General features: G+C 39.7%; 1 long non-coding RNA gene across 3 annotated transcripts; it reads right to left on the minus strand.

The window, feature by feature from the left end:
* Positions 1–1,223: 1,223 nt before the first annotated feature.
* Positions 1,224–9,610, minus strand: LOC135456317 (uncharacterized). Of its 3 annotated transcripts, none has more exons than XR_010442508.1 (4): positions 9,539–9,585; positions 6,181–6,270; positions 5,850–5,922; positions 1,224–2,414 (listed from the first exon to the last, which is right to left on the minus strand). It is a non-coding gene; the product is annotated as an uncharacterized LOC135456317 (long non-coding RNA). The 3 variants fall into 3 exon arrangements; XR_010442505.1 differs by lacking the exon at positions 1,224–2,414 and adding an exon at positions 2,625–5,564 and having other exon boundaries at positions 9,539–9,610; XR_010442507.1 differs by lacking the exon at positions 1,224–2,414 and adding an exon at positions 2,625–5,567.
* Positions 9,611–18,285: the final 8,675 nt, after the last annotated feature.

The following is an 18,285-nucleotide window of genomic DNA, read 5'->3' on the forward strand; positions in this document are numbered from 1 at the left end:
AGATCAGGGGAATAGCATGGAAGTGACAGAGAGATGCTTTTAAAACTGCCCACTAAGAGATGGATGAGTGAACATCTAATGGTGAAGTAAGAGGGGTAAGGACAGGTGGTAAATCTCTCCTGGATTTGCTTTATTATGTTAAGAACACATTTCTGTGACAGGCACTGTACAATATTTTCTGATAAACTACATCTCATCTTCAGCATTTTACCCTTCATGCCTACAAGGCATGTTTTTTATATTGGGCTTGTGACCTTTCTGATTCATGAAATGTAAAAATAGAAAGTTCTTATATTTTTGTTTTATCTGATAGTGTTGAATTTTGTGAGTGTATTATTAGTATAAAGCCTTTTCTTTGTGGTTATAAGTAGTGTTTTCTCTGACATTTAGTGAAGGGGTGTTCTGTTCTCATGACTGCCTTTGCTCCAAAATGCTAAGTAACCACAGAAATTACAAAAAAATTACAACTGCCAACCCTTTACGTATATGTTCATATTTTGATTTTTCTGTGATGCTCACCCTTTCAGTAAGTGTTTTGATTTTTTTTTTCATGTTTAGGTCATCTTTGAAAAGAATGCAGCTTTGTAAAGAATGACCTTTACCAAGTTGGTAGGAAATGCCATTTTACTCTCAAGTGAGGTGAGATTCATGTGGGAAAGGCTGCTGCTCTGCAGTCTGAGAACAGTCACTCACTGCTTTCTTCCTCTGCAGGATGAGCAGATGCTTTCTGCAGGCCTAGGACAAAGTCTGGGAACCCCTTTTAGTGCAGACTCCTCTTGGGGCCCAAGTCAGGCTTTTTCAGAGACAAATTGCCCTCTAAAGTAGTGGTATCAAACAAAATACTCATGTTCTCACAGAGGTTGCAATATTGACCTCATCAATATTGACCTCATCAAATTCCCTGCTCTGTGTTTGGAAGGTATAAACCCAAAAGTGAAGATTACAGATGTTCCCCAAGGGGCACAGATTCATTCTTACCTGGTAAAATCTGTCTTGTAGAAAAAAGGGGTTCAGCCTCAGCATGCTGTTGTCTGTCCCGTATTCTAAACCTTTAGTAGAAAATCTCTATCCAGAATGCTGATAAGATTGAATAGAAATTTCAAAGAAGAAATTGCCATAATCCTTCTAAAATGTTTGCCAATAGGCTTTAAGGAAAAAAAAATTAGATCTTAAAGCTGTTTGTCTTTATTTTAACATTTAATGTCAGTGCCATGACAAAAAGCTCAAGTATTGGTGAAGTGTGGATAGAAAATCATGTAACTGGTGTAATATTAGTTACACACCTCTTATAAGCATGGGCATGAATGGATCCTTTGTTTGTCAACAGCATGTTTCACTCATTTATAGATGGAATAGTTATTGGTAAGGGTTTATAAGTTATAAATAAGTTATTTATATATTTATTTTTCTACTTCTATTTTATATTTATATTTATTATAGGTTATTTATTTATATTTATATATTCAGCACTACAGACTGATTTCTGTTGCAAAGTTTTTTTTAAATTGCCTGATTACTTCTAATACTTCTGGTTTTCCCTGTATTTAGTCAGCAGTAACCTGATGTAGCTCCTGATCTTTTAGAGGTTTAACATATGCTTAAATTTTGACAACATGAGAATTCCTGCTAGCTTTGCTAGGACTAGTCATTGGGTATAGGCATGTGTAAAAGTCTTAGTGAGAGCTGATGTCAAATCCTTTGCTGTCTAACTCTTGGCAGGAGAATGACCCCAGGCTGGATGGGAATACTAAATAATAAAAAAAAAAGTACATAGATGCTGTTACTATTCTCCTGAGTCATGCAGACTCTAAAAATATTTTAAAAGCTGTACACTTCAAAATTAAAAAGTGCATTTAAACCTTCAAATTATTTGTTTTGATGGATCATGTGTAAATATACACCTCTAACTTTGTTTTCCTATCCTTATTGAAAAGTATTGTTCTTTAAGTGAGAGACATTTTTGTGGCTAACCTGAGAAGGAGAATATCTGTTTATGAACTAATAGCAAAACTGTAGAGCTCGATGGCAGCAGGAGCAGCATCATATTTCAGTTTGAACAGCTGCTATCTCCACAGCCAGACCTGGCAATCCTTTTTGAAATTACACACAGAATAGGCCCAGACAAGAAGATGTGATTCAGCAGCATCCCTAGAAAGACTTTAAAACCCTTTTATGCTGCAGCCACACCTATGTGGCCACCCGTGAGTCAGCAGAGCAGAAATTAAATTTTCAATGAGTCCAGTGAATTCAGCAAGCAAATAGAACTTGTCATTTTCTTGTAATTCAGTTCCCTGCTGTGTCACTGACCTTGGGCAAGGTATTCAGCTTTCCAATGTGTCATCTTCTATGTTAAATGGATTTAACAAGACCTAATCATCACAAGGTATTCTGTAGACCTCAGTGGAGCTGCAGCCCTGGAAACGAAGGGAGAATTTAGCACGCAGCCCTGCCACAGTATTCTGGGGTTCTCAGCTGACTTTTGACCAAAATGAAATATAAATTATGCAGAGACCTGCTAACATTTAATTAAGTGAAGCCTCTTGCTATTTTGAGAACAATTTCTTAACAAGCAGAATTAGCAGAAATATTTTGCTGGTGGAAGTCAATAGCTTCTCCAGGCAGAGCTGGTCTCTCCCCATCCCTGCAAGGCTGTAAACTCCTTCTGTGTTTTATGAATCATTTATCTCCTGATTTCTCATATTTTGGGTGCAATTTTCCCTTTGCTTAGCTCTGGAGAAGCCATGCATCTAACAGGGCAGGATGATGGCTGTTATTTTTTGTACACCCATGAGCTGAATTGCTTAGTAGCTTAAGCCACTTTGCAACTGTACAAACACACTGTGAGCAGTAGGAATGCACTTATGTCCCCAAGGACCTAATCTGGCTTGCAAAACTTCCACTAGTGGCACAGATGTACAAAAAACAAAAATCCATCTTCGTTCTCTGTTTGCATTTGCAGAATATGGATTTAGCTAGAAAATAATATATTAGCATTTATACATCCATTTGTATTCATGTTCTCAAAGCATTTTATTTACATTGGGTGGTAAGAATCCTATCAGTGTATATTTCATATTTGGAAGCTGAGCCAAAAAGTGACAAAGTGTTTCCTTCAAAATCATGCAGCAAGTCAGTCTTGGAGAGAAATGTGCCTGTTCCACTAGACTGTGTTTGTATAGATCTTCTTATTTATGAACAGCTGTGACTATTAGAATCTATTATTTATATTTCCACTAAGCTCGCTTTTCCCCCCTCGCAGCAGACACTCTGCAAAGGAGAATTGTTGTCATTTTTCTGCAGGTACTGAGATTCACTGGGGTGTTATGGGCAGTAATGAAGCAGCACTGCAGGTACTGCTCAGCAAGGACCTTTGTAAAGCCATTTCAAATGTCTCACTTAAAACCAGTGCAGCACTTTAATAAAGAATTAAAAGTGTGCAGGCTGAAAGTGTGGACTTTCAGTGATGAAATAACTCAGGAAAAGTTGGTTCTGCCTGCATCACTGACCCCACAGCATCAAGCATTTTCAGGCAGTGTCAGTGCTCATCCTCACTGCCAGCAGCTCCATTTACATGCACGCTCTGTCCCAGCAACACATCCACTGAGAGCTGCTCCCAGCCAAGAGGCAGAATCTGTCACCTGGCCACAGCAGTGGCCTGAGGTTTACACTGCTTACAAGCAAATTTCAAAAAGCCCAGAGGATTGGCTTCAGACCCAGCATTTCAAATCCCCAGAGTCTGGCACCTCACTAAAGAAAACAATAATAAAATGCCAGAAATGATCACTGGCAAGCTCCAGAGTTGTGTGTGAGGCACTGGGGCTGTGGCTCTGGGGACATGGAGCAGCAGGTTGTGTGAGGAAGGAGTGCCTCAACTAACTAGCACTGACTGGAGACACAGACATCTGTTTTCAATTTGCACGGAGCTGCTAATTTTTAAAGGACGAATTAGCATATAGCTAATTTTAACTAGGGAGTTGTAAATGGGGAGTTTCAGAAAATGTGGTGGTCTCTGCAGGCATTGCAAAGCAATATCTGAGTTCCAGTCCTGCATTGGTCACCTGGAGGAACAAACTCCCTTTGGCCAGCAGGAGTAGGTGAGACACAAGAACCATCACAGGTTTTGCTCAGTAGGAAAAAACTTTGAAATCCAGGCATCCCTTTCACCCCCTCTCTCAGAAAACAACTTGATTTGCTCTTGCAGAATGCAGCACTCTGGATTTTCCCCTGAGCAGCAACAGATGGATTTCAAAGAAATCTCCACTATTACAGCAGTACTTCAGTCCCTCTGCTGCTTCTTCCTCTTCAGAAAACCAGCAGCTGATTTAATGCAAGGCAGTTTCTCCTTTGTGGTCCATTCCATAGAATGGATGGATATCCTGTTTCCTGAACTCCTCAGCTTTACCTGGCAGTTTTCTCAGCCTCAGGGGTGCTGTATCTCACTGCAGCCTCCCGAGAGCATCCATCACACACCGAGGGCTGGGGAACAGCTTCTCCCGTGGCTCCAGGAGCAGGTTGGGAACAGAGTGCTTCCTTGTGGTGATGAAACATGAAAAACCAGCAGTGTGCTGCATTACCCACCCCTGACAAGCACTTGGAATACCTACCTCAGGCTCTGGCAACCTGCCTCTACCTTGTCTCACCAGTAAGATGCTTTTAAGTGAATTGGAATTGAAACATTAACTCAGTTCCCAGAGGGGGTGGTTTAGTCTCTTAAGCATCACATTTAAAATACCCAAATGCTTTCAGTCCTGTGAGATGCCCTGAGCCTTTCACTATTCTGGAATACAGAGAATGAATCTCACAATTTACTCAACAGGTTTCCTTTTGAGATGAAACCTTGGAAACCAAGTACTGCACCTTGTAGCAACTTTGGGGTAGAGATGTCTCCTGTTTATACAGAAGGAACTTTGAAATTTTCTATCATCATTTTCTCTCGTCACCTCTGCATTGTTTAGTGGATCACAGCAGGCAGTGATAGTCACTCTTTAGATTAGCAAACTGAACCTTGGTCACTCCAGACACAGCTTTCCACCAGCTGCATATCCCCTGACAGCTCTTGATGTTGGTTGAGCTTGTCCCTATCAGCAGTTGCTTTAAAGTGGTCAGGCAGGCTGTGTAGATAATTTGTAAAGTAATTTGCAATTATTTGGAGTGAAAATTGCAATACAAGTAGTAGCATGAGCCAGACACTCAGCCTACTTCTATTAACCCAAGATCTGTTGCAGATAAGAATGAGGTGGGTTGATTATACTCCTATGACGTGCTCTTCAAAATGGACTTTTCCTAAGTTCATAATCATTGAATTCATCCTGGTTTATAGGATTATTTTATGTGTGAAGTTCTGCATTCCAAAGCCCCAGTCTGAGGCTGAGTGGAGCAGCCCCTTCCCCCAGAGATGGCTCTGTTAATCCTGTGGGATTAGCAAGGGTGGTACTTCCAAAAGAACACTGGATTCTCATTTCTGCCTAACATCAGGCAGATCCCAGGCTCTGTTCCCATGCCACAATATCTCCATTCATCACCCCCTTGTTTGGCTCTGAAGGAATAAAGGCAGCTCAGAAGTCCTGCTGGGAGGAGGAAATGTGTGACTGAATTTTGATTTAACAGCCAGATTGTGACTTCTTTTTGATAAGGAACATGGGAAGGAAAACTTTTTAGAGATGCCCTTAAGTGCTTGCAGAGGGAGGCCAAGGCCAGAGCTGTGTCACAAGCTCTGAAAATCCAGGGCCTCCTTCTCTGCCTGCCAGCCATCCTGGAGCCTTGCTGGGAGGCAGAACACCTCCTGTACCTTCCCACCCTCTGGAAATCCTCTTTTTTAGGGCTGGGTGGGTTATCTGAGGGGGTTTTACCTCCATGCACTGCTGACATGGCATCTCCTCTCTGGTTCAGTCTCCTTACCAAGGCTGGCTCTGCTCTCTGTCCCTGGAGGATGAATCAGAGATCACAGGGGCTGAGGGGAGGAGGAAGAAGAGCTGCAGAGAGAGATCTGATATTCTCTATCTGATATCCTGGCAGAGGAGCAACAACAGTTCTCATGGGGATCTCTGTGTACTGAACTTGGACAAAATAGCTGTGTTCCATTTTTAAACAGAAAACCCCAACAACTCCAAACCAAGCAAAAATAAAACCCCAGCAACAAAAAATGCAGTTTTGCAACTTGGTTTTGCTTTCAGCTCTTACCTTTACCTGTGCTTTCCTCATTCTCTTCATAATCCTACATATCATGACCTCCTTTGTTAGATTTTCTTCTTATGATGTATTATCTGCAATCTATAGATAGAAATGAATAATGTCATAATCTATCCAGACTGGTAATAGGAGATGTAGTCCACTACATAACACTGTTATAGGAATGTGGTTTCTTAGGAACAGCCTGGAATTTTCTGTAATTTTTTATTCTCAAAAGAATAAAATTCATCTTCTGTTGTATTTGCTGTATTTCTTTTCCTCCAATTTTTTACATTGTGCCTACATGTGTAGAAAGCATGATTTTTTTTTTCTTTTAAATGAATTCAACACATCAGTTAGGTGAACAAGAGAATAATAATTTTCAGTATCTTAATTTTAACGTATGCATGTTTGTCATGAAGTAACTTAAATGGCTACTTAAGCATCCATGCCATCTGGATTTTGCAATTGGCCATGTTTTTATCTTTGTCTGCCTGGCTCCACAGCAGAGTGACAGTGGAAATGCATTTAAACAAAAAGAATGATGAAAAAAACCCTGATTTAAACTTGTTGTTGTCAGACAAACAAGCATGGTAGTTACACAACAGCCCCAGAGCACACTGAATGAATCCTCTGAAATCAAAGCTCCAAAGGCTATGGGATTATTTTTAAACTGCCTGCCAAGACCCTGAAATATGATAATTAATGAACTTTAGCATATATGACAAAATTCCTAATTGAAGTAGAAGGGGCGCAAGGAGCATTAATGAAACGAAACTGAGTTTTTGAAGCATCAGTTTTGAAACCTCCAATTTTGTCTTTAATTATTAATTTTAGGGGAGAGCCTTGAGAAGTTCAGTGACATTCATGGTGAACTTGGAGGTGTGATTAGACCCAAGTTATTTTGGGCAAGTTAGAAAAAGGCATCCCAGAAATAAATGATAAAGAATGTGGCTGGGATCCCCTTCCTTTCCTTCTCCTTTTCCCTTTCCTCTTTTCCTTCTCCTTTTCCCTTTCCCCTTTCTCTCCTCCTTTTCAATTTCTCTTGTCTTTTTTCCTTCCCTTTTCCCTGTGGAGCTGGGACTACAGTGTTCGTCCTGGCTCTGGATTTAGTTCCTCTTGAGGGAAATTGAATCCCTCACACAGTATTTCATATTAATGGCTGCAGAACTTGCTGCACATTTCTCTTTGAGTCAGGAAACTGAAAAGTAAATCTGAAAAAAAATTTCACAGTTTCAGCTTCTCTTTTCCCTTTTACCTATTTGCTTAAATAAAACCTGAAGAAGAAGAAAAAAAATGACCTTCACTGCTGTTTTTCATTTGCTTTCAATTAGAAAATGCAATCCTTCTGGCCTGTAAAATTTGCTAATATTTGCAAGGATTCTAGACATGGTCCCTTAACTAGAGAAAAAAATATTACAGTTTTTAAACTAGTCTGGAGGAAAAAAATCCTGTTCTAGTGCCTCACAGCATTTTAGAAATCCTTGAGACCAGAAGGATGATTTCTCTCAGAATCACTGTATATATTAGAGATGAGAAAAATGCAAATATTTTGTTGTATGTTCTCCTAACTGACCCAAGCTGAAAGTTAAAAATGCTGCTTCTCTCTGAGAAGATATGCTTTAAGTCAGACTTGAAATTATAACTTTTTTCTTATCAAGATTAAAGATTTTCATGCTCCTTCAGATTATCCTAGAGAATCAGAGAACATAGGAGTGAAAAGAAAACCATAAACGTAGGGTGCACACATATTCCTCAAAGAAGCAAATGCTGCTACTATTAAGAAAAAGTTGAAAGGAAAGGCAGAAAACAAGCCCAATTCTTTGTCATTTTTTGGGAAATAGTAAAGGTAAGAAGATTCTCAGAAATCTGTAAAAGCAGGCCTTAGAAACAGAAAGAACAGAAAACAGAACCAGCTGCAAAGTCTGGAAGCAGAAAAGTTACAATAGTACAGCAAGCAAGGACATAAAACAATAGCTTGAGTTTTAGGCTTGGCTGAGATAGACCTTAAGAGTGCAGAAAATATGCTTAGCAGATAGTAGGAGGTTTTAAAATTAATAATGGAGTGTTGTGTATTGTTAATAGAGAGCAGACAAGCAAACAGTGTGAAGCAGGTGTAGCTGTGCTTTTAGTGATTGGCCAGAACAATTATCTGTAAGCTTTAGCAATGTGCTATTGGCTAGAAAGTTTCTAAAGTGCTCTGTAACAAAGAAATCATTGGCTGCTGTTGGCAAGATGTGAGTTTTTACCACCTTTCTGTTGTCCCAACCATGTAATGAGGCTGATGCTGCAACAAAGCTCAAGGAACATCTCCCAGCAGTCCTATTCCATTCATGAAAAACTCCCAGCACATCATTCTTTGCTTGCCAGCACATTTTGTCCAGTGAGAGGCCCAAATCCCCAGCAAGGATGCCATTGCCAGTGGATTTGTGCTCCTTAGAGCCTGGAGGTTTCATCCAGGGCTAAAGCTGGAACTGGACAATGAACTGCAAGATGCAAATGGAGCAGAACTGCTCCCAGTGATAGACCCCATGACTGGTTGGCCATTTTGTGTTCTTCTGCCCATGGTGCATCCATGGAGGAGATCCTTTTAGTAAATCCCCGCTTTATTCTGTAACTCTGCCCAGCCTCTGCTCTAGGGCAGCCTTCCCCAGGCATCAGCAGCACCCTGGGCACATTTCCCTCTGTCCCAGCTCCCAGCAGCACAACTCCACATCCTGAAGGGTTCCAAGCCCTGATCTGTGACCACCAGCAGCGCCTTTCCCCCAGGGGGATGAGGAGACCCCACTGGGACCTTGGACCTGGGCACTGCCCTCAATGGGGCGCCTGAACCCCGTGGGGTGACCCCCTCTCTTTGCACATTCTCACAGCCATGGGGAATTTAGGGAGCAAAAGCCATGGTGAAAGGTTGGAACCCTGCTTACTGAGAGTTTTAAACTTTCTGTACTAACAAACACCGACCCCCAAGAGAACACTACATTTAACCTGAGATCATAGAAAAAACTTACAAAATTAAACAATAAACCTAAAATAATGAGTATATAGTTTAAATAAAAGCATGCAATATTACATAGCAAAACACTTAAAGTCTTAGAATACAGCAAAATATATAAATAAAAATAAAAGAAAATATAAAATAATATATATTAATAAAATATATATATAAATCAAAATATATAGAAATAAAAATAATTTTTTAAACCAAAACCGAATCCTTCTTCTTCACTTTCTTAATAAATTTAAATAATATGATATAATTAAATTTTAAAATCCACATTACAAACAACAAGTAATTAGTTATTGTTGTCATTACACTGCACAAGTTCTATTATCAGAACATTGCAAGGGTTCCATATTGCCAGTTTCATACTTCCTTGATGTTTCTTGTAGGCAGCTCCTCCAGGCACTGACTCTTCCTTATCCTCACAGCAGACAAGGAACTCCCGTTCCCACCAATCCACTCTTTTATAACAGTCTTTTTCTTCTTATTGGCTACAGCTGTGGCCTGTTAACATCAGGCCTGCTCCTAATCCTTAATGATTGGCTCAGCTGCAACTCTTTAGGGGGTAAGATTACTTGCTATACTACCTTTATTTACTTATATTCTATCCCCCTACAAGTTATGAAATTGAAAATACAAATAATTTAAATATAATTTAATTAAACAATTTATCCTTAAAAAGCCTTGTTAAAAATACAACTTCATTTTTAATTTATTAAGGTAAAATACTATAGAACTCACAGTTTAAAAAACTGTGATATAAATAAAAATCTAATAAACATCTAAATCAAAACAAAAAATACCATCTCACACATTTAATCCCAACCTTAATTAAAAAAAAAAACAACAAAAAATCCACAGTAAAACATTATGACTTCCTAGATCTCTACCTTGTTCTATCGTAGATTGCATTTGAAAAAATTAAGTATATATATGCTTTTATATCAAGGGCTCCGAGTCTTGAGCTTTTTCATTGTTTTGGGGGCTGTTCAGGGGTTTGGGATGGGTTTTGTTTGTTTGTTTGTTTTGTCCTTTTTTTCCCTCTTTTGTTGTTGTTGTTGCTTGTTTGTTTTTATAATAACTGGTTAAAAAAAAAGGTTTTTTTCAGGTAAAACATGAACCCAGCACCTCCTCAAGGTCTCCAGTGATTTCTAGTGTTTTGAAACACAAGCCTGGGAAAATCTTGTGAATGTACACTGGATAGGGACTCATCTGCTGAAATACTCTCCAGCTTAATTCTGCCTGCCTCCTTTCAGTTTTAATAACTGATTATCTTCATAAATATACAGTGCAGATTAATTGACTCTATGTTTTAGCTACACAAACCAGAGGCGTAATCAATACCCTTTATCCAATTTATTAGGCATGCATGACATTTAGGCAATTAGAAAGCAAAACATAAGGATCAAAAGTGCAGAATAGTGTATTATTAACAGCAAAAAGGACTTTGTTTTCTTTCCCAAGTGAAGTGGTATTAAAATAGCTTAAAAGAGGTAAAAATAGAAAGTTTGGCAGATGCATTTTGCCCTTGGTGCACTGTGGAATCCCTGGGCTTTTGAGGCCTTAGAAAAGTTTACTGTTCTAATTTAAGGCTTTTATTCCACACTGAATAGAAAAAAAAAATCAAAAATTTGGAAAACTTTATGCTAATAAATAAGACAAAGGATTCTTGCTCCTGCAGTTTGCAGACAAACTGAAAGTCCTGTTGTACATATTTGTGTATTTTTGCTTTTTCCTCAATGTCCCAGCTGTCCACTTTAAACTATTGTAACATCCATTTTAGACATGGAACATCTTCTTCTGCCACTGGTTCCTCATGGATAATGGGGGTTTTTTTCCATCATCCATTATCCACAAAGAAATGCAACACCCCCAGCCATGGCTGCTGCAGGGAGCTGATGGTTGCATTGCTCTCACAGCTCCTTGTGCCACTCATGCCTGATGCTGGAAAGTAAAACACCACTAAATAACACATTAAATAAACTGTGCCCCTTCTCTGGGCCTCCTTGTTTTCCCCATCTTGTGCTCCCATGGCCCTTCCCTGCAGGCCCTGTACAGTGAGCTATTGTGTGCAGAATAGAGCAGGCTGGTTGTGCAAACTCACGTGGGGCTGTCCCAGCTTTGTCACTGGCATGTAGCTCCTCCCAAGCTTTAATTAGGGTTAATTTAAACCTAGTGAGCTCTTGCTTCCCAGGAAAACCAGAGATTTCACCCAGTTGTGCATGTCCAGCACTTAAGGCTGTGGCACCAAGCCTCAGCAAACAGCTCTGGGCAGCTGCTGCTGCTCCCTGTGGTTCTGTGAGTTCCACATTGGCTGGATTCCTATGATGTAACAGAATACAGTGAAAATTACAAGTGTTTCACTGGAGAAGCATCAAACTGCAGTCTGGTTTCACTTTCTACACTCTGTTTGACAAATTGGAAGTTTTGTTTGGACTTGCTCAAAGCCAGAGCAGTGAGGCGCACCTCTGCTTGTTCCAGCTGCTGTTTGCCAGAGAAGAAACCTCCCCAACACCCAACATGTGTGTGTGTGCCAGCCCTCACATTGCCCTGAGCATTTCAGCAGAGATACTCCCATGCCTGTGATACTGATGCCTTGTGAAGGCTGATCAAGAACAGAGTTACAGAATAAAGCAGGGATTTATTCAAAGGATCTCCTCCATGGATGCACCTTGGGCAGCACCAGAGCCCAGCCAGGGCTGCACCCAAGATGAACCAAAATGGCCCCAAAATGCACGGCCGGGCACGGGCTCTGTCCCTGGGATCAGTTCTGCTCCATTTGCACCTTGCAGTTCATTGTCCCATTCCAGCTTTAGCCCAGGCAGTCCCACCCTGCTTGTTTTTCTCTCTCCAGCCCACGGGGTTTGTGCTCCTGGGCTGAGATTTGGATCATTTGTCCTTGGTGCCCAGCTGGAGCAGGAATTGTTTTGTCTCCCTGCTCTGTGCACAGAGCTCACCATGCCCCAATAGGAAGCTGAGACCCACACACTAAAGCAGCACAAAATCTGAAAAATATAAAAGCTAAAACCTGAGGCATCAATATTTCTGCAAACACAGAGCCTTCAAAAATCTCTGCATGTCTGGCTTTACTTGGATCTGCTTCCCTTATGGAGGTGGAGCCACCTGGGTTTGCCCATTTCACCTCCTGCACTTTGCACTCCAAACACCATAGTAGGTCAGAGTGGCTCCTCCCTCACAACCATGCAAACACACACATTTGCATTTATTGGGCAAGATTTAACGCCAGGATACCCAGACTGCTAAAAGTAGGCAAACAAGCAGAGCAAACAGAAGGGCAGCCCCAGGTTCAGTCCATAGCCTGATACCTGTGTAATCGCCCTGTCTCTGTTAGCCAGAGCAATGGAGGGGCTCAGCAGCCTTTAAAACTGGAGCTTCAGGATCTCTGCTAGGCTTTCTCTGAAAGGCTTTCCTCCTGCTGGAATACCTTTGGAGTTTGGATTTCTGCTTTCCTCCTGCTGGAATACCTTTGGAGTTTGGATTTCTGTTTGGCTATTGCTGCAGCTCCCTGGGCACTGAGCAGGGATTTCTTCTCTGCCCCAAACATTTGGGCACACGAGGGTTGGTACTGAGGAGCCTGGGAGTGTGAAAGATGAAAAAAAGATCTCCTTTTATCTGGTCCAATAAAATAAACCTTTTATGTGGTTTATTGGTACCAGTGACACAGGATCACTGCAAGGACTGGGACTGTGGCTATGCTGCAATTCCTTCACAAAGAAAACATGGGACATGAGACATCCTTGTGACAGACTGAAGCCTGGCATCAGCTTTAAGGCTGCACAGCCCTGTATAATTTAAAACCTTTAACATTTTTCAGATGTTTTGAAAGACAGTGTTCTGCTTCTCTCAAGTAATTTCTTTTTTTTTTTTTTTTTTACTTCTGTCACATTGCCACGGGTGGTCAAATGTAATTGTGTAACTACTGACTCATTTCTGTCAGGTTATGCTTTAATGTCTCCATTTTTCAGTGCTATTCTGAAAGTAAAATGTTATCTACTAGTTCAGAAGAAAAAAATCCCCAAGATTTGCAGGTGAATGACAGCTGAATTGACTTTCAAATTCTTGACTTAGAAGTGCAAATAACTTTTAATTAACTTTAAATACATTTCCCCTCTTCTGTTTTCCATTCACTCTTCCCAGAATCAAGCAGTTGCATATGTGATGTCCCCTGTAATTTTTTACTTCTGCTGTTTACAGGGCTACAGCTTTGAGGGCTGGCTGCATTGCAAATGTCTTAGGCATTACAGGGAGAAAAAAAAAAACAAAAAAAGCCCACAAAAAACCACACAAAAAAACAAAACAAAACAAAACAAAACAAAAAACCCAAAAACCCCAAACCAAACCAAAAAATCCTGAGCATGTTTAGTAGAGTCTAGAGGAAATTTTGGTACCAACTGACTCTGGATAGCATCCAGAAGAAAGGAATCTGATCAATTCACTGGACACTGAAATCTCCCTGTACACTGATTTTGCAGGTGCGACTCATTTGATGCAACACAAGATTATAACAAGATTACAGATCTTTCAATGCAGGGCCTTCTCTAATCAAATCATGTACAGTGGGCAAATTATAGGAGTACCAAGGCATTTCATCCAACAACACATTAATATGAGGGGTGGGCAGAATTCTGATGATTTATCATTAAAAAATAAATTAATCACAGTAAATATTCCAGCCAGTGAACCACAACCAAGACTTTATTTTCCCCTCAAATGCAAGATGGAGGCAATAATGTTAACTGATGAATCACCATGAGGTTTTTCAACACCTATCCAAATGTGCAAAAAGCTTAAAAACACTTAAAATCCTTTTGCTTTCAGGTTAAGGGTACTGTCATTTTTTGTGACCAGAAAACAAGTGTCATTTCGGGCTGATGGCACTCGGTGCTAAATCATTTTTTGGCCCTCTGAAATAGTGAATTTCCCTCAGCAGAAAGTAATAGGCTGTGTCAACATAAGGAGCCTAACCAGTCTGGGCAACCTGCTTGTTGATGTAAGCTAGTCAATGAAGGCTAAACTTGTTTGTGAAACACTGCATTTGTACTCCTAGGGCACTGCTGGACTGCAATTCAGGCACTTATCTTCACAGAAACACAGAAATTTAAAACAGCCCTGTCTTATTTTGTGTCAAAGAAAAAGACATTTTGCTACTTAGCCACTGGAACCATGCTCTGTCCTGCTCAGCTTGACAGCAACAGTAAGTGGTTTTCTAAGGCACATAGAAATTTCAATTAAATTTATTGTAAGAATTTATGCAATTTAGTCCTGTTCTTTCTGGATTTTGCAATAGACGCTCTGAGCTGTCAGCAAAACAAAGTGTTCAGGCATGTCATAACGAGAGTTTTTTGTTATCTGAGATGTAGCACACTCTGAGCTATCTCTTTCATTCAGGTCTTTTATCAAGACTGAATATTTATCGGCTCTCGTATAGCTCAGCAAAAAGAAAAAGTGAAAAGGTGCCAGTCACTTGATCTTAATTTAGCCTTAATTACATAATGACCCTTTATAATGGTTATTTCCTAAGACAGGCTGCTGCTTAGACACTGGGGATGGAACATTTCTGCTATCCATAAAAATGTTTACTCCTTTTTCACAGCCACAATGCCTTTTCCACATAGCAGTCATACAGGAATTTTTACTGTGTGCAGACATTTTGGAGGATGGTGTTGATAATGACACTGAGAATTAGATTATGCTGTGGTCTGCTAATGATCTGTCTCCCAGTTTTCAAACACTCTTTGCAGTGTCTCATTTAAATACATGGCTCAAACATTCTTGCACAGGTGGGTGTTAAGATGCTGGATCCCAAATTCAAAAATAGAAATACTGAACAAGATAAGCCTACTGTACAATCTACGTGCTGCCACTGGGGTTTAAATTTCGGCTGCTTGTAGCTATCATGAATTTTTTCCTTTTATTTGCTGTATTTTCTTTGGTTTTAAGAGTGTATGGGTATGTAGATAACAGGGATTTTCAGCTCAGGTTTGCTTTTGCCTCTTAACAGTTTGGGAAGTACCTGAGGCTTCAGGTAGAACTCTTACTCTCCCTTTTTTATTGGTTTTTATGAAACTAAAAGCAAACAGCATTTTCAGCTACTCCAAAACATCCCTTTGTTTGAAGATGTGTTGCACAGCAGCTTTGGGAGTTGCATCTGATGGTGAATGTGGATAGTACTAAATTACTGAAACTAAAGAGTCTCTCTGGATTTTTTCACAGCCAATTCTGGTTTGTTGATGATTTTGCAAAAACCAAAGTGTCCTATCCCATTTTGGAAGATAAAAACCCAAACCCAAACCCAGAAACAACAACAACAACAAAACTCCATAACAAAACAAAACAAAACACACCAAAAAAACTCTAAACCAAATTTCAACTTAATAATATTGCATTCATTTAAATGTTTCCTCAGGGCATCCTGAGAGGAAACTTTGGATTTCTGAGCACACTCCAGACAGGATTCTCATCTGGTTTTGTAATGGTAGATTTGCTTTGAGTGTAGTTTTCAGTTATTCAGAATATCTGTGGTTCACAGGATGTGGGTGGTACTCAGTCAGCAAAGAAGAAAGCTGGTGCTCAAGCTTTGCAGGAGTTTGTTTGCTTTTACATAATACTTGTAATTTGTGTTTCTGATAAGAAAATTTTATTGTTTTTTTTGGTTTTGCTTTAAGGGGCACAGTTGAAAAATGCCCTGATTTTATAGAGCAGGTTCTTGGCTTTGTACCCTGAATGCTCTCTGTCTTTCTGAGTCAAATGGAAGATCCAAAAGAATTGGTTACACACCAACCAATAACTCCCACACCCCTCTCCACCCCCAGTCTGTATTCTGCAGCCTTTGTGCAGAATTATCCCCTTTCATTTACAAATTTTAGCAAGTCAGTGTCCCCAGATGGTGCCTAGTGCAATTTAATTTGCATATGCAGTTCTTACACCCTAATGAAAGGTTCTGCTTCTTTTTACAACATTTTTTTAAAGAGTTTCTGCCTGATTTTCTTTCTTTCCTGTAATTTTATCTCATTGTAATGAGCAGTTTCCTCTTTACCTGCTCTTGTGCAGGGTGAAGAAATACCCCCTCATATGAAATGAATGAAATTAATTTAGTCGTCTTTGCCTACTCTTGAAATAACAATTTCTGCAACCTATTCATGGGGAAAAAAAGTGAAAAAAAAGCAGCTGTTGGTGACTAATGTTGATTGTACTGTGAGGTTTTCAGCAGATAATTATATTTAAATATGTGGGTTTAAGACTAAATAATTGAAGCAAATTAATGCAAACTAATAGAGTTATTTCTAGAGGGAAGTAATTTCTTGAGGGAAGTACTGTGGCAGTTGTTTCTTTGATTGTTTCTACTGTTTGCTTCAGAGCATATCTTAAACTGTGACACTAAGTAAAAACTAATTGGTAGAAAAAAGGTGTGAAATTAAGACTGAGTTTGTTTTTTGGAATTCCAACACAGCCTTCAACAGACTTGCTTTAGTCCAAAAGAAGAATCAGGGCTTTTGTCTTCACATCAAAGCAACTTTTGAACCTGATATTTCATTTTGCAAAGGAGGTTTTGATATGCCATGTGGGATTACAAATAGCAAAGATGAAAAGCTGCGCATCCAAGCCTCTGTAATTGCCACCTATGAACTGATATGTATTCTGGAGCTGAAGTGGTTTGGACAGTGACCATATTAAATTTGTCCCCTTGTTTTAGTTCATATTAAAATGTATGAAACACAAGTCAGTTATTGTGGAGTGGTTAGGGCCACGCAGGGCAGGGTCTGCGTAAGATGTGTTCAGTGCCACCTCAAGACAGCAATTCTGCTCTTTGATGCAGGAAGAATTTAATGAAGAATAAAAGAAATGGGCTCTCCTTGTACTAAAGAATAGCAGTAAGTGGTAGAAAACACCCTGCCTTGTTTTAGCTGCCAGCAAAAACAGAATTGTTCAGGAAATTGAGAAAACTTTCCAAATCCAGTTAATTTTATTTTTAATATAATTTGGTTATTTTTTGTCCTTCATGTATACCTAAATAAACCAACAAATTGTCATGCTGTTTAGATTTGAAAAATGAGTACAATATATGTAAGATTTTGATTTAACCCCTAGAAGCTCCCACATTTTAGTTTGCTCACACTAATGGTCTTTCCAGAATGTCTCTACTTGAGTTTGAGCTGTAGGTGCAAAGAGTTTGGTTGAATCAAATACAAAAGTTTATGATAATGAAACAGTAAAGCTGAAAAGAAAAAAAGAAAAAAAATCACCAAGAAGCTGCTGGAAGTGTGAGATGAGAAATCTTTTTGTCATACAATTAACTTGTAAACACAACACTCTGTGGATGCATTGGGAAGACAGCTAAAAGATCACTAGTAATTGTTAAAAGCAAAACAAAAGCTTGCAGAATTATTGGAATTATGCCTGGAGTAAGGTGATATCAAAGGTTTAGGCAATCTAGGCTAACTAACACAGAAGAGTCATGGGTTTAATGTCAGTCAGTCATTACGTGTTAGTTCCAGTACATCTGCTTCAAGAGATGCATCCATCCACAATCCTTCAAAAAGGGACTGGAGACTTGAAGTTCCTTCTGTAAAATTCACTTTTACCCTCTCTGCTAAAAGCTTTTAAAATTTCTAAAACTCCAAAGACCATCATTAACTCTCCCAAGACTCAATGGAGGCTGCCAGTATAATAGAAAGAATTAGAAAATGTAGAAAAATTGTGCCCTGAACTTACAGATTAAATTGTGGAATGGTTTGAACTTGTGGCACTGCCTGAGTCTGTGCTCATCCAAAGTGATTGTGGGAGGCTTGACTTGAAATTTGCCTTTCCAAGGACTCAGAGACCTTATCTGCCTCTGTGCAGGTGCCTTTAGGGCAGAGATCAGAGCTCAGAGGGCAGGTGGGACAGCCTGGGCTCCCAAACCCTTTCACACTGCACTTTTTGCGATTGATTTTTGTTTTGGATATTGCAGCAGAGTCCTCCATATGCCAAGGCTTTCCCTTGTAATTACAGGGAATTCTCTCCAGAGCTGGCCCTGGGGGTGTTTTAGAGCTCGTCTCTAGACAGGTACCAATTTTGGCTCTGACAGCATTTCTGGAGCATCAACCACAGCAATG

The sequence above is a fragment of the Zonotrichia leucophrys genome, chromosome 1A (assembly GCF_028769735.1).
Source record: "Zonotrichia leucophrys gambelii isolate GWCS_2022_RI chromosome 1A, RI_Zleu_2.0, whole genome shotgun sequence".
Classification (NCBI taxonomy): domain Eukaryota; kingdom Metazoa; phylum Chordata; class Aves; order Passeriformes; family Passerellidae; genus Zonotrichia; species Zonotrichia leucophrys.